Genomic DNA, 15,050 nt, shown 5'->3' on the forward strand with positions numbered 1-15,050 from the left:
ATGAAGGCCTCAGTGTGAACAGGAGAGTGAATTGTGGCTGTGGTTCCAGGCTTTCTGCTCGTGGCACCGACAATGTAGGAGACAATGCGAACGCCTGGCGGAAAGTAAAAATCGTCGACAATGGCGGGGAAGAGAAGATGAAGGGTATATTGCAACAGGATAGATAGGAGGGCTAGCTGGTAGTTCATAATCGTTTTGTGGACAGGGCGCGAGGGAACACACCACATACAAAGAGCCACACTGCACAAGCAATTGTGCAGCGTGACTCTACTCTGTTTCTTGTGTGTATTCCCGCGCTCACGATTCACTGAACAAATAAGGTGGGGGATAAACAAGAAGTCCACCAGAGATACTCCGACGAGCCAAGCGCCTGACATTCTTGGAATTTTCAACAAACATGTAGTAGCACTGCAAGTGGCCCCATCAGGTCTCTAATGAGGCAACTATGCACACTGCGAAACTATGGTACGCAAGCATGTTGGTCCTCCGCAGACAGAAAGGAAAGATAAGGTAAGCGTGTTGAATCTGTATACGATAAATTTTTCCAAAGGTAGGGGCTCCTGTCTCCAGTTCTGATGGGTATTACTTATCTGTTATATCCAAAGACGGCCGAAATCGGGCGGGGGAGGAGGGGGAGTTTGAAGGAATGAAAAGAGTCCTTAACTCGGGACGCTTCTGCAGTCGTCAGATATTTATGCGGTCAGCGGTGCCAATTACCCCGTGCTTATACATCCCCCCTCCCAATTAAAAAAAGTACAACACCAATTAAACATCATATTCATGACCTTCCTTATATGGAGCTTGTACTTCGTTCGCGGGAGTGCTTCCACGTTTTGAGGACCGTGAAAAAACCTGCGCTTCGACAAATGAGGACGCTTATGAACTACTCTCGAAATACGAAAAACACGAAGGTGTCCGCCAAGATAACAACTTTGTGCTAGGCGATAGGCATTCCTTGTGCTGAACATTTGCATTTGCCTTGCTAGTCGGCAACATTTGCATCGATTGGCGCACCTGGCATAAGATTTAGTCCGCATTTTGTACTTAGAGTGCACCAGCAGACGCTCCGGAGATATTCATTACACTTGAGTCGCATTCACAAGTCTATGGAGAACGCTGGTGGAAAAAGACGTGGCGGGAATGTGAGTGAGTCTGCATACTTCAATTTTTACCCTAGATACAAGCGCGCACATCTTTTCTAGACTATATAGTTAGCAGTGTACCGTTGCAGCTGCAAGAGTATCACTTGGCAAACCTTTCCTTACAGTATGCCGGAACGTCACTCAATATATATAGCGTTGTTTCTTGACAATAAGTGTAGCATATAAGAACAAAGCAAAACGCCTTGTACATCCCATATTCAGTGCATGCTAATGCACTCCAAGTGGTTTAGCCGAAGCCCTCAACTACAGCATCTTACGTAACACCACAAAACAATAAAATCGAACAGCGTATACACGTCATTATATTGATATGCAGGCTTTTTTAACGTGCCTAATTATATTTCAAATTACAAAAAAGAGGCATTTTACGTCTTACCTGCAGCGTACCTTTTATTTTCGTAGAAGACATCTCAAGTGTACAAACAGTAATTGGGATAGTAAATATGAGAATTAAAACATTTAAGCCCCGCCGTGGTGGTCTAGTGGCTAAGGTACTCGGCTGCTGGCCCGTAGGTCGCGGGATCAAATCTCGGTTGGCGGCTGCATTTTCGAAGAAGGTGGGAATTTTGTAGGCCCATGTGCTGAGATTTTGGTGCTCGTTAATGAACCCCAGGTGGTCGAAACTTCCGGAGCCCTCCACTACGGGGTCTCTCATAACCGTATGGTGGTTTAGGGACGTTATTCTCCACATATCATTTACAGCTGTTAGCTTTTTAACCAGTGCAAATAGCTACTCGATTCAAATTCAAGTATGTGAATAGTCTATAGCCACTGAGAGAATCTAGTAAATCAAGCACTGGTAATCACTGCGGAGCGATGAAATTCGGCGAAGTCAAAACCGACGTACTGAAGAGCGCACGTACCGTTCACTTCAAAAACGCCCTCAATGAAACGTAGTTGTTTTAAATTGTGCAAAAAGTTGATTGTTTTAATTCTTTTATATAGTAGAAATCATTGCTTGTACACATCCGACGATGCCTTCTGCAAAAGTAAATGGGAGGCCACAGGTAACACGCAGATGCCTCATTTCTGTAATAAAACTGGACACATTTCTTGAAACACCTTGTATATGAAACCCCGGTATAATATGGACCTGACTCAGGCCCGAGCCCGACCCGAGCCCGAAGCTCGTGGGTGCGTTCCAACAATGCCTTACCTGGCCCGTCTCGGGCCCGTGCAGTGCTCAAACACAGGCTTTCGCATTTCGTGCCCTCACAGTGGCTACGCGGGAGATGGTAGTTGCAAATGAATTTTTCGAGCTCATTTGCAGAATTGGCTTCACATCAAATTGTGTAGTATTTAATATTTACGCTGCAATAGCAAAGCAGAAAGCTTGTTATTGGAGTCAACCTCTTCAACTAGACTCCACTTTCGCATTATGCAGGATGCAATGTGCGATTGCTCCGTAACATCAAAAGTCTGCTGCAGGGCCTCATGACAGTACTTACGATATGTCAGGAAAGCTCGGGCCCAGATGCACAAGAGTCATTTTAGGCATCTATTTTGATTTATGAACAGAAGAAATTGCAACGCCACCTTGGAAAGTCGTTAGAATTGTTTCAGTTTTAAGACCTGAAAAGACCATGCTATGCCTTGATTCTTTTAGTTGGCTCAGCTTCAAGCTGCATATGCGAATTGATTTAGAAGATGACGGATGCGCTGTTTGAATAGTGGTGTGATGACACAGGTATGTTGTCCAACTTCTTAACAAACTTTCAAAAACAGAGATGCACCATGAAGGCTATACTAGGGATAGCAACGCATGTGGGACATCAACACGTCTGTGGTAACGTAAAAATTGCTGCATTTTTGAACAAAAACATGGCCTTTTTTACCTTCAGTCATGTACACGATCTAATATATTAGAACTCGGAATTCCCCGCCAATCCTTTCGATTGATCTCTCAGTTTTTATCTGGTTGCAAATTATTTGTCCAGACGAGTGAAAGAAAAAATGAAGAACACGATGTCAGGCACGGAGTGCCCCAGGGAAGTGTTCTTAGCCCCTTTTTATTCCACTGTGTCATGACTGATTTACCAATATGACTGCCACCTACTTAAGGTTCTCACTGTATGCAGATGATGTGGGCATTTTGACATAAAGAAATAATGCTCAAATAATTCAAAAGACATTTAAATAGGCAATACATATCAACAACTCTTTATTAAAGAGAAAGATGGCTCTGTCCCATACGAATACAGCTGTGTTGCCCTTCACCCGTAAGAAGTTTAAAAAGTTTCAATCTTAGTCTGAAAGGACATGCTTTATAGATGGTGAGACAGCATCGATTTCTTGCAATAATTCTCGATCGGCTGCTGTGCTGTGCACCACCCATAAAAAACTAGGAAATGATGTTAGTTTAATCGTGAATATCAAAGCTGAACACTTGGCAGAAGTCTGCCTGGTTGGGACACAAATGAGGCAATTAAAAAACTCCAACAAAAGAGTTGTATTCAGAAACCCGACACTTGAAGCCAGACCGACTTCTCCCTCAAGGGTGCGCCACTTATATACGCTTGCTCACCTTGCGTGAGAGTTCGTCGTGACCAGTCGCAAATCCTGGCAGTGGAGGGAGGGCAATGTTCCAGTGGAGTGGTTGATGTTTCCCACTGTCTGCTGAATGTGCCAGGATTCGAGCAGGAGTCCCCAGTCGAGAATCACTGTGTCGTTTGGGTAGACGTGGTGGTCAACAGGCTCACAGTGTTCCGTTACTGCACTTTGTTGGCTATTCAGCTGACGCAGGTCGTTTTTTGCGCTGTCGCATTCTTTCATTGACGTTCTTCGTTTTTCCAATGTATATATAAGCGGGGCCATAGGCGCACTGGGTCCACTATACGACGCCTTGAAATTTCTCAGCAGGCGCGAGATCTTTGGGGCGAAGGACAAAGTTGCCGACAGTGCTGAATCGCTAGTATGCGACGTTGACTCCTGCCCTTTTCAGTATGCGCACTATTGTTTTGCTAGCGTCGACGACGCATGGTCGTTTCGGTGACGCAGATGCTGCGTTTTTACTCCTGCGGATGGCTCAGCGAACAAATACTTTTGCGTAGGTGTTGGCGCCGAGGTTCCTGCCGTTGTGGTCCCAGCTTTGCCGCAAAGGCGAAGCAATGAACGTGATAGCAACAAGTTGGAAGGTCACGTGCAGAATGGCAGGCAGATAGAAACGTGCCCCGCGTTTTTCACGCACAAAAGACGCACGAAACATACTCACAGGTACAGATTAACGCGTATAAGTGTCTCGGTGTTTACTTCGCTGTGTCTGAAAGCGCGCTCTTTTCGCAAATGGAGACTGTGCAATGATTGCAGTGGCCTTTATGCGCCCGGTAACTACAACAGAATCATTCTGATGAAACTCAAAGGCTAGCCAAGACGTACGATTCTTCCCACTGCAAGATAAAGGCGCGCGATGAAGCGCACATACCGTTATTCTTCACGCGGCCAAAGTAGGCGTGGGAGATGAGAGCCGCCGCGCACTCACTGCGACATCTTGCTGATAATGCTGAAAACACGATAGCCCCCCCCCCCCGAGATGTCCGCCAACAGCGGTAAGTAGTAGATATGAATAGCTTGCTTTCTACAAATTTAAAGGATGTACCTCTCGTTGGCTGAGTGGATAACGCCTCGCATTCACGACACGGAAGTCCCACGTTCGATTCCGCGCGCCGGTATTTTTTCTGGGATTTTTTTCCTTCTTGCGTTTTCATATATATAGATAGGTATACATATACGGTGCATGACATCGACGCTGACGCCCACGTCAACGCCGGCGGTGAAATCCAGCCGAGAGTGTCCATATAATTGCTGATCACAATAAAAGGCTTCGCGCCACGAAACTTGTGTCATGTGCGGGGGCTCGAGCCGAAATGAAGGTAGCGTCCTCTGTGTTGGTGGGCTTCCTGAACACCGAAAAGGACAGGTTCTGTAGTTGCCTTCTTGCTAGTACATCTAGAAATGGGAGAGCTGAATGGTTCTCTTTCCACGGTGAACTGTATGTCAGGCTCAGCAGTGTTCAGGCATGCGAGCTAGTTGTCGAGCACATCAAACTTCATCACACAGAAGCAATCACCCACGTAGCGCACAAACATCTTAGTTAGGGGTCAAACACGGAAAACGCCCGCTTCTCAATGTTCTCCATTACAAGCGCCGCCACTGTTGCTGATATCGCCGCCCCCATAGCGGTCCCACTGATCTGCTTGAAGAAGGCTTGTTAAAAGAGATAGGTGCTGGAAAGACAAGATTTCAGTAGCCCGCATATCCAATCAAACAAAAACGCTGTTCTGTCGATCAGAGGGAATTGCTATGAAGCGCCCAGTGGCGTCATGGAAAGTGCAAGGGGAATGAGTACACTGGTGAAAAGAGAAACCAAGTCGGAGATCACCATGCAGTCGGTTTTATTCAGACTAACGTTGGGCGTGATTTCCACGAAATGTTCCAAGTGCCGGATGTAGGTTTCTGTCAGTCAGAGGAACTATTATCTCGTGAAGATAAGTTGACAAGGGTCGTAGGAAGGAACGTGAGAAATCGACGACGGCCAAGTGGAACTCCGGTCTTTCGGGGGGCCATAGAAGCTTGAGGTGGAGCCGTTTATGCATAACAACTTGAGTTTGGATTCCGTATACTCCTTGATTATTTTAAATTGGAGTTTATTTAACCTAGTTTGAGTTTGTAAGGTTGGATCCTTCTTGATCTTGGTGTATGCCTCCGCACCCAAAATCTCTTCCGCTTTCTTCTTGTAGTTTGCGCGATATACGACAACCGTGCAGTTTTCTTTGTCGGACGGCAGTATCACGTTCCAGTCCCTGTTGTTTTTCAAACCTTTGAGAGCCTTCATTTCGTCGTTAAGGAGGTCGTAGCCCTGGCGATTTGGTGTGTACGAAAAAATTCCTACTACCTTAAGCCTTGTCTCCTGACGGGCACCGATTTCAAGGTGTATCCCGTCCTCGACCGCTGCGTCTATTTTAAAGATAGGAGGAGTGGTTGAGATATTGAAACCATGTCCTTTGGCTATTAGGGGAATTCCGGAGCTGAGAGATTACTGGATGAGAGGTTCGTCACAAACGTGTTTGTGAGTATCATCGGCACGTTTTGTAGGTGAACTATGCGGTAGAACTTCTTCTCTTGGGTTACCTTGTGTTTCCTGAACTCGGTGACAGCTGCTTTCTTCGTGAAATCCTCTAGTGATGGCATTATGTTGGGGATGCGATGCTTCAGCTGACGCAGGGCGAAGAAAAGGTGCAGTTCTTTTTTCTTGATGGTCGCAGTCTACTCATGTATGCGTGCGGCAAGCAGGCATTGTTAAGTTTTTATGACTTTCTGGATGAATTCTCGCGAAAAAAACAAAAAATGGGTGTTTCAGACGTATGCTGTGTGGTTTCAGACGTAGGCACGAGTGGTTGAAATCCAGGTTTAATTTGCACCCAGTTATCCTCTCGACAATTTTGGTGAAACGCTTGGTAAGCTGCATGATATCTTGATCAAAATCTCGTCTCATGGAATAAAAGGAGAACATTTGGCAGAAGTCTGCCTGGTTGGGGTATGTTCCTTTTTTTCCAGAACCCCTTCGTCGTCCGGGTTGATGTGGTGGTCAAACCGCTCACAGTGTTCAACTACAGTGCTGCGTTGGCTGTTCATTTGACAGAGATTGTTTTTGTGCTGCCACGTAATTTCATGGAATTTTTTTTTGTTTTCCCAATATTTGAAGCGGGGCAGTCGGCGCACTGGATCTGGTATACGACGTCTTGAGACTCTCCGCAGGCATGTGACCGTTAGGACGGGGGATTAAGCTGCCGATAGTTGTGGATGACTTGTCCGCCACGTTGGCCATGCTCTTTTCAGCATGCTTGCTATTTTTTCGCGGGCGCAGGTGACGTAGGGTATCAACACTCGACGTATGGTACAGTCATGGGCACGTTACCGGCAAAAAGTAAATGTTGCAGTTACAATTACCTGAGCCAAAAAAGTAACTCTGTTGCAGTCATTGACTTTACTAAGTAACGTGTTACAGTTACAATTACCATGAAAAGGTTACGTCATTACTTTTTGTTACCGTGTAAAATAAGTTATTGATTATATATCAAATTACAGAATTTAATAAAAGCGCGCGAAGAATACCAGGAGCAATTAACGAGAGAAGGCGGCGTCCATGGAGTCTCTTTCTCGTATTCTTCAAGGTGCATCCACCTACCCTATTCACAAAGCTTTGCGTCAGCTGCTTTGTGAATACAAACCGCTTTCGATGCCCCTGTCACACCGTCTATCTGACGTGATTTTCAACGATTGACATTAGGTGAACTTAATATCATTTTACCTGCGTACTGTAACACGATGAAAATATACAGCATTTTAGATAACTATGACTTTTGCCCTTGTTAGACTTCTGGACAAATAAAAATCTATTTAAACTTGCATGAAACATTCCTGTATTCTCAAAAATAATTTTTATCCATGAAACGTGGCTGCAAGAATATAAACCAAGCCATTTCATATAATTTCTCACAGCTGCACAAAAGAAACAGATTGAAGTCAATAGTGAAGCCGAGAGGAAATCGAAAACAAACATTGCCGACAATATGACGGGACATGGTGACCGTCAACTGAAGCATGGGAGTGCGGCTAGCACTCCGACTGCAAAAATGAGACGGTGACAGCTAATTCTTGTAGTCATCACCTTGATCACCAAAGCACGTGCAATCAGACGATTAACACCCGCGATACAGGCAACCACAGCAGACCAAAAATTAACATGGCAGACATGGTTGAGTAATTTTTTTAGAAACTTTCGCCCGTGCTGTTGCGTAATCAAACCAGTAATAAGCAATTCTTGTTATAAGAAAGATATTTAGGAATTGCACAATTTAGCAATAGTTTAATGCCTAGAGTTTTGCGTCCCAAAACCACGATATGATTATAAAAGAACGCCGTGGAGGGTCTGCCGTTCTTTAACGTGCACCGACATCGCGTACAACAAAGACTTCTAGCATTCCGCCTCCTCCGTGACGCGAGCCCCGCTGCTGGGATTGAACCCGCGACCTTAGAATCAACAGCCGAGCATTCTAAGCTCTGTTCCCCAAAGGCAGACGAATTACAATATCCGTCTTCGATCCCGACAGGGCCCTGGTGTGGAGACTACGCATTTGGTCCGAAATCTAACGTGAACTAGCTTCGGGAACCTATTCAGCCGAGGATGTCATTTTCATCGAGTTACATTAGTTTCTCCGTATCATAGTGAACAAAAACAGTACAAACGAATGATATTCCCTGTAAATGACATCAGATTTGCCCTGTACTGCGCGATGTTAGTGGGCGTTAAAGGGACAGCAAAGAGCAAAACAATTTTTCGCGCATATGTAAAGTACAATTCCAAAATCCCAAAAACACCACCACGACACGACGATCGAGAAAGCGTGCGAAAAGAGAGTGAAGACGCCACCTCCAGATTTTCGTACCAAACACCACGCCGTCACAAAATTGAAGGCATCTACTGGATTCTGCGTAGGTTCTAATCGATACACTTGAACATTGCAATTCGTAGGTGCCCCAGACCAAGCATACGAAGTGTCAGAAAATTTCACCGGGACAATTTTGAGAAAATAGAAAAATATATATATTTTGCAATTTCTAGCACCATGGGCGGAGATTTCTACCCGAAATTTAAGAATTTGACCATGATTATCTCCACTAATAATGAACTTATGGCAGTGAAACTAATGACATTATATAGTTCTTAGAGAGGAGTTTAGCTATGTAAACCAAGTGGTTGTTCCTTTTTAGTGTACCTCTAAAGTACATCAGATGGTCGAAATTAACGGAGCCTTCCACTACGGCGTCTTCCATAATCATATCGTGGCTTTGGCATGTAATATTAGTATAGGCTCCACCATACCTTGACACGCATGTTCGCGAAACCTACACTCTAAGGAAAAAGGGTGGTAAAAGGGTGTGTGGTTCGTCCTTTTGGAGACTAATGGGGCTGCTTCAACCATTATTTCTTATAAGGACTAACGGTACCGGGTCTAACAGTTAGTCCCTACAGACGAACTCAAGGGACTAACAATTAGTCCTCACATTGGCACCTTATAGAGCAACGTGTGTGCTTGAGCATTCCTTATGATTGCTTATTTTCATGCAAGCTTTTACTTTGTGGTGATGTCCAAGAGAATCCGGGCCCCTCTGTCGAGGAAATGTTCCAGTCGTTAGTAATTGGCCAGCAGGCAATTAGAGAAGACATTGCTTCCTTGAAAGAGAGACTTGAATTCCCAGAGGAAGCTATACAAGGCTTTGAAAAGCGTCTAAGCAACTTGGAATGTAGCATGGTTAAATTAAAAGCGAGAAATTGCGAACACGAGGGAGTAAATGCGGCTGTGATTGCAGTGCAAAAATTACTTGAAGTTCAACAGGAAAAACTTGTCAATCTAGAAAACCACAGTCGCCATTCGAATTTGATTGTTTTTGGAATTCCGGACGAGCCAAATGAAACTGAGGTGAAGCTACGGGATAAGGTTGTTCATGGCGTCTTTCGTGACAAACTAGGGATAAATTGTATATCCGTGGTGCGAATTCACCAGCTTGAAAAAGCACACTCAGGAAGGCCGGTCATTGCGTTCATTCAGAGTTACTCTGAAAAAAAGCACTGCTAAAGAACGCACGCAAGCTAAAGGGAACATGTATATGATTGCAAATTGACCATTGTGCATGCACATTGCGCAGGCGCCGACTTCTGTAGAGCTGTACACAAGACGAAAGAGCAAGCGGTAAAAAAGTTAAGCTGTTTCATGATAAGATTCGCATTAACGGTGCTCTCTACTTTTGGGATGACGCACACAATATGCGGAAAGAAATTCCAAAAAAAAAGGAATACTATGAGACACGAACACGACATACAGAATAGCAGTCACAGTATCGGCAGTTGCGACTGCTTTCGCTAAATACCCAAAGTATTGTCAACAAAATAGAAAAACTGCATGATACCTTGCTGGCATACGATCCTCATGTGTGCGTTATTTGTGAAACTTGGTTGCATGACGGGGTGCGTGATCATGAAATTGTTTCACCGAACCATCAATTGTTCAGAAAAGATAGATGTTCCCGAGGTTGTGGTGCTGCAGTCATTGTAAAAAATTGTTTTGATGTAAGAGTACTAGATCAGATTGACAAACATGAAAGTTTATTCTGGAGTGCCACTGTTCAAAGCGTGCAATTCATATTATGTTCCGTGTATCGAGCCCCAAATGCTGGTGATTAGTATATGCAGAATTTATATGATCACAATTTGAAGTTTAAAGGAAAAAACCTGATAATTACTGGTGATTTTATTCTGCCACAAATAGATTGGTATCATTGGACATATGGACATAGCCTGTCCTGTGACTTGCTCATTGATATTCTGCTAAACATGAATCTCCATCAAGTTGTACATGCGCCTACCCGTGGTAGCAATATTCTTGGCTTGTTATTTGTTAGTGACGTTTTCAGCGAAAGAGTTGTTAAGATTGAGAATGGCATTTCTGATCATCAGTTGATTTCCTTCACGGTATCAATGAGTGTGAGCCATGTACGCTTACCCATAAAAAACGGAAGTTAGAGATTATCATAAAGCGGATGATATTGATTACTTAGACTTGCACCTAAATATTGTTGACAGTGATGTAGAGCTTTCTTGGCAAGTGTTTACGGGCACCGTTACTAAGAGCTTTAAGAAACCCCTGTCCAACCCTTATTTATTTATTTATTTTTTACATTACCCTCAGGGCCCATAAAGGCGTTACAGAGGGGGTGGGTAATATAACAAAAATACAGCCAAAACAGAACACAATAATACAACCAATTATTAGAATACATGTCAAAACAATATTCAGTTATTAGAGGCTTAAGATATGATCCGTTAGTGCAGTCTTGAAGGATGACACGTCCTCAATGGAGGCGATAGAGGGGGGGAAGGTGGTTCCACTCGGCACTGGTCTTTGGCAGAAAGGAGTCCGAAAAAACGTTAGTACGGGAAAAAGGAATAAAAACTTTATACTGATGATCAAGACGTGACGATATGTATGAAGGTTGCGAGATGAGTTCCTGTTTAAGTGAATTATTCTGGTAAAGGATTTTGCGAAAAAGGCATAGACGAGAAATTTTGCTGCGAATTTGCAAATCAATTAGTCCAAGGTTTGATTTCATTAGTGAAACGCTAGATGTGCGTTTCACTTGATCAATAACAGCTATTTCAAAGTGGTGTAGAATTTGGGGAATGAAAATGAATGTAAAAAACATTTTGATGAGAGTAACAAGAAAAATAAAAAACCTAGCGTATTTTCTTACGTTCTTAGCGACACCATAATAACCGAGGTTGACCAGTATAAATAATTAGGCGTCACGTTTAATAAGAAACTTACTAGGTCAGATCATATATCTCTAACATGCTCTTCGGCCTTCAGCAAATTGTGGTTTTTGAAAAGAAAGCTTAGCAAAGCTCCGGTGAGTACAAAGCTTTTGGCTTAGAACGCAATTGTGCGCTCAAAACTTGAATTATGGGATCCTCACACCTAAAAAGACATCATGAATTTGAAGCGTGTGCAGAGGAATGCTGTTATATTTATTTTCGGAAAATACAAAAGAGAACATTCTTCTTAACTTCTAATGCTTACCAATAAAATAGATTACTAGAACATTGTCGTAAACTTAGTCGCCTACAGTTCCTTCACAACATAATAAAATGGAAAATTGGCCTTCAGAAACCTCATTCTTTAGGACCCCTAAACAAACGGTTGACTAGACACAGCTTTTCTCTCACGCTTATATTCGCCAAAAGCAAATCTCACATGAACAGTTTTTTCCGCGCACCATAAAAAAATGGAACTTTTTACCTGTTCACGTCAAAAAATCGAAAAACTTCACAAAAAAATTGAAAAACCACTTCTTTTATTGTTTAGTATAATTATGATCAGTGTTAAACATTTCTTACAAAGGTGTCGTGAATCACATGCTCTGTGTAGTGCTCTGTTCATGTCCTAAGATGATTTTTCGTTGCTATCACTTATGTAAATTGTTTTGCGAAGCAAGCGTCTTGCACTGTAGGTTTTTCTTCTTGCAGTGGTAGTCTTTTTGTGAATGCCATGTTATTGTATTTTGTATTTGCCCCTCCTGCATGCCCCTCCTGCAATAAATAAATAAATAAATAAATAAATAAATAAATAAATAAATAACTGTTATTTCCCACATCTATACCTTACTGGGCAACCGTTAGTCCTCACAGTTGCACCTTGCTGGATGACCGGTTGATCCACTCGAATACTCCAATCTGATGGACTTTTTGTCCCCAGTTCAAACATTGCTTTTTGTTTATTTTCTGCCAGGCCTAATACTTTTTTCGCCTGTTTTTTCTGCGCAGTGAGCAACAAATTGCGCAGAAAAGAGCTCGCGAAAAAGTAGTTAGCCACCTATGTGTAACTGCTTTCGCAGTCACGCACTAGCACAACGAAAGACAAAAGTGAGACATTGAAATCTTTTATTTTTCTACATGCACATGAAGTTTCTCCATTCTTTTATGCGAATTCATGGTGAAGTGTACAAGTCTAGTCTCGTTGTCGAATCTTGCTCACTCCTTGGGGAGCTCCTCCGACGGAAGCGATTGATGACAGGTATTGCAGACGCCAGCGCACGCACCCTTCTGCCTGTTGTGTTCCCATGGCTGTACGTACAATACTATAGTAAAATAGTTAGACACACGTGACAGAAGATGAAGATGCACGCATATGACAAGTACGTGCACGTTAGTATAAAAACAAGCGTTAAGATAGGACACACAAGTAACTTTACCTTCACATCTCGCACAGCCCTTCTCAAGCTGCTCTGACAAAAGAGATGGATGACAGGCATTGCAGCCACCAGCGACACAGTCTTCAGCACGGTGTGTGCCCATGGCTGCACAATAAGTATGTAAAAAAGTGAGTCACACGTGACAGAGAATGAATACAAATGCATCTGAGAAATACGTGCAATGTGAAATGAAAACATACACGAGATATGACATGCTAATAATTTCACCGTGATGTCAACATCGTCAAAGACTGATTTCGATCCCCTTAGCAGAACAGCTGAGGAGCGGCGGCCACAGCCACAACTCCGCGAACCACCGTGCTGCTAACAAGTCGACGAGTCCTAAGCGAGCGACGTCGTTCAGCTCGAGCAAGCGAACGCGAGACCAACCACGGCGCTGCACGCGGAGTGTCTGCCGCCAGAGAACTTTGAACAGAAGAGCGAGCGTACGCTTGGCCACCGGCACGAACAGCACCGAGCTGGTTTGGAGCTAGCGCCGAAGAAATCGACGGTAATGCGGCCTTTTTTCACAAACTCGAGCGAGTGCAGTGCGCTAACGCGAGTCCGCCACCGCGGCCAGCGGACGGCTCCGAGCTGCTTGCAACCGACTGGCGGAAAAGCCAACTGTATAGGCGACCAATTTTCAGTAAGTTCTGACGCTAGCAAAAACCTCGCCAGCCCGTGCTGGTGCACTTACAGCACGCGACATACAACCAAGCTCTTTACGAGAACCCACAACGTGTTTTCGATGACTCCCAACACAGCGAGGAGGTCTCAGCCCAATATCGTGAGCCCGGAGCTCATCGCGGCGGCGAAGACAGGCGAGCACTCGACGAGGGAGCGTACTGGAGGCCGACGGCAATGGCCGCCAATTTCCAGGCGGTCGCAAAGCACAGGCGGACTTCAGACGCCGAAGCTGACCTTCGCGATGCATTTCGTGCGTGCGACATACAACACGACCGAGCCCGTTGCCGGCAAGAGCGATCCGTATCGCACACGTGAGAAGTAGAGCAGAATAAAGAATGATAACCTACTTGCCTCAGAATCCAGCGCTGTTTTCTGCCCTGAGTCGGACTGAAGTAGATATCCGATAAGCCTGTTGTCTTCTCGGCCGCCTTATTGGCCTTCCCAACTGTTGCTGTCGTGTGTTGGTCGTGACTATCTTGAAGCCAGAGATATACAGCGCAGCATGGTGACGTGTCGAGACTTGCTCCAGACTTCATGGGTGCAGCTAAATGCAAAAGCAGCAGCCCACGCTCATCCAAGCGTACACATAACCACCACGTCGTAATTTTTAGATCGTCGAATCCAGGCGGCCGTGGTCCAGCACTCCGAGCGCGACGCAACGCGAACCATCGCCGGCTAAATGGGGGGAAAGGCTGAGCAAGCAAAGGAGGAGAAGGAGGGCTGGTCACCTTGGCAACACTTTTCGCGCTGCCTGCAACCCCCGGGCGGTTCATCTCTTGGTTTCGTACGGCCCTCCTCAATGGTCTATCCGTTAATCGCGCGCGCCTATTGGGCTCCGTTACTCCTTTTTCCGGTAATTTTGCCTTAGCGTGTAAAGATCGTACATCTCTATACAATCAGTGTGGAATTATCTACAAGCACGTGAACAAAATGGGCAGCAGAAGACCAGGAAAGGAAAGAGTACTAAATTCAACCATGCGTTGCATTCTTACGAAGCTTGAGCACTGCTGAACGGGGCATAACTTTGACCTAAACTTTGCGACGACGCTGGCACATGAGCGAAATCAGGGGTGGGGGGAACTCCTGGAAACGTGGTTCATTCATCACGACGCATCGACTTGCAACAGCTACTGCTGCCAGTGTATACTGAGGATGCCACCTGCGTAGGGGGCGAGTCATTTTTTGAAATCGGAATAGGTCTTTGGCAATCAGAAGTGTTGGCACTTTAGGTGGTCAGTCGTTTCACACTTCAGTTTTTTAGTCACCTGTCAAACACGATTATCTCGTACGAAGAAATGCTCCACCGACGCGTCAAGAACAGAGCTGGAAGCTCAAGTCACAAAAGTAATATAATGCCCCTCTCCCAAAGAGAAAAGGGACGTGAACTAAGCTACA

This window comes from Rhipicephalus microplus, chromosome 2, assembly GCF_043290135.1.
Source record: "Rhipicephalus microplus isolate Deutch F79 chromosome 2, USDA_Rmic, whole genome shotgun sequence".
NCBI lineage: Eukaryota > Metazoa > Arthropoda > Arachnida > Ixodida > Ixodidae > Rhipicephalus > Rhipicephalus microplus.